Raw genomic sequence first — 2,359 nt, 5'->3', positions numbered from 1 at the left:
GCGGTTGCGCAACCGCGACTAATGGCAGTTGCGAACCGCGACTAAAGGCCATTTTTCTACTAGTGATGCATGTCAATTGCTAAAGTTCGTGATGGAGAATCATATAAAATCTTTGGCCTTGATATATTGAACTATCAATATCACGTTCTAGGAATAATATTCAAAGTTGAGAAAGGAATCTACACAACTTGCACTTGCACAATTGTGGGAGCTGCTCTCCTTTTTGAAAGATAGTACGATGCTTATGCAGCTCTAGTGACTAGGTTTATAGCCTAAGCTATAGGATGCACATCTCAAAGAGTCTGAATTTTGTCTTCGGAATTTTTTTCAGCTGTCCTTTCCCGCGAAAACCAGGAGAATGCTAGTAACAATCTGTACATTCCGTTGATTTCTAAAAGGTAGGCTACCGCTTTACAAAGTTTCACCCACCAATATCAGTTCAACTACCATTGTCCCCACTATCACTACTGCTACCACTTCTACCATCGCCTCATTTGGTACAGACTTGCTCTCAAGGGATGAGACATGATACATGCACTCAACTTTTTGGCTTCTCTAGCTTTCCTTTACTCTAATAAGATTTGGTCACATTCAGGCAATTTTTTCCTCAGCTCTGGTTGATGGAGATGTGACACATGATGCAACAACGCTAAGAAACAAACCCCATCACTGATAAGCAAGGCCGGGGTCTTTAGGATGGATGACGGTGCACACAAATGCATCCTATCTCAGCGATGCTGTTATGCCCATTTGGCAAGCAGGGACATCAGCCCTGCGCCCATGAAAAGGGCGAAGTAGGTTGCCAGCTGAAGCTTTGTATTCGTCTGCAGCTTAGGGTTGTTGAAATCTGAAGCTAGCAGATCAACCAGGGCCATGTAGATCAAAATCCCCGCCGCGGCCGAGTTGAAGACCCCCTCGACGACTAGCGCGACCGAGCTGTGCTTGCTATAGCTGGTTGTGATGGCGATCCCGAGTGCGATGCCTATGGGAGCGGTGAAGGAGAAGAAGGTCGCCATGAGCACGGTTGCTTTCGCCTTGAATTTTGCCTGGAGCAAGAACATGAGGAGCAAAGTGTGTCAAACTTCTTTTCTTTTTTTCTGCGGGCAATTTTTTTTTCTTCTATTGTTCTTTATTTTGAACATCCAAACTGGTGTTCTTTATTTTCAAAAAGAAAATGTTGTTCTAGGAAATAAGCAAAGCTTGAAAATTAAGTCTTTCTCCTATCTGTCCACTCACTAGGTCGATGCTATCCTTGTGCTTACAATGCTTTTCTGAAAATAGCCTGACCCAATAATTGAGGGTCCCTACTATATGCTTCTGCTGTACTACAATGTAGTGACTAGTGAGTGATACGTCATTTTATCTCAACTGCAAATATCTCCATTTGTGTGTTGTCTTTTCGCTCCTTTGTGAGAACAATTTGGCTACTTGGACGGCCCCTTCAAGACGGCCATGAATCTTATGTATCATTTATTTTAGCATCTAGTACATACGGAAATGGTGAATGGAACCTGGGTGCGCGCGCACCCATTTACGAAAAGTTCAAAAAATGCTATTTAAAAGTTTCAAAAAAATACATTTTGTCATTTTTATGCAGGCCACACACAATGGTATTTTTCGTGAAAACTCACACGAGTAAGTATCAACATAATATGTACATGCAAAAATTTACTTCACATTTTTAAAAAACTTTTAAATAACATTTTTTGAACTTTTCGTAAACGGGTGTGCGCGCACCCAGGTTCCAAACGTCCGGGTCGCTAGTACATATTATTATTTAACATTTTTGGTGTGAACACTAAATTGAGAAAGGTCACAAACAGGCTCTTCATCACAGTTCAAGTAAATTTTGTGTTATTGTACCTGAACAACGCAACCGCCGAGCCCAATGCCCTCGAAGAACTGATGTAAGCTGAGAGCATCGACGAGAGGCCTGAGAGCATCTCCAGTCGCGTCCCCCAAAGCGTCCCCCAAAGGGATTTGGGGCGCGCCGGACAAAAAAAGCGTTCCAGCCGCGTCCCCCAAAGCCCATTTTTGTTCGGCGCGGCCCGATACGGTGTCCGGCGCCCCGAGCCCGTCCCCGTCCCACAGGGGACGCTCCGGGGACGCCGGACACAACGAAAAGCGAGGCGGGCTCCCACATGTCGGCGACTATTTGCATAAACCGTTGGTTCGCGCCTCTTTTCTCGTCGCTCCTTCCTTCCCGCGCCTCCCACCCCACCGCCGCCGCTGGATTTTCCGGCCGTTTGGGCGTCTGATCCGTGCTGCGAGTCAGCACCGTTGTCGCGGCTGGGGCTCCCGCCGGTCGTGCCGCCGCCACCGCGTCGCCAGCGCCTCCCAGAACGCGCCGTCAAATCCG

At 46.7% G+C, this 2,359-nt stretch overlaps 1 non-coding gene across 1 annotated transcript; it reads right to left on the bottom strand.

Annotated features, from left to right (window-relative positions):
- Positions 1–298: 298 nt before the first annotated feature.
- LOC127314558 (uncharacterized) lies at positions 299–1,937 on the bottom strand. The gene is made up of 2 exons (XR_011748783.1): positions 1,864–1,937; positions 299–1,046 (listed from the first exon to the last, which is right to left on the bottom strand). It is a non-coding gene; the product is annotated as an uncharacterized protein (transcript).
- Between the last annotated feature and the right edge of the window lie 422 nt (positions 1,938–2,359).

Source organism: Lolium perenne, chromosome 7 (assembly GCF_019359855.2).
Source record: "Lolium perenne isolate Kyuss_39 chromosome 7, Kyuss_2.0, whole genome shotgun sequence".
NCBI classification, from domain to species: Eukaryota; Viridiplantae; Streptophyta; class Magnoliopsida; order Poales; family Poaceae; genus Lolium; species Lolium perenne.
Note: the sequence above shows the minus strand (reverse complement) of the source record. Positions and strands in the feature narration are given on the sequence as shown.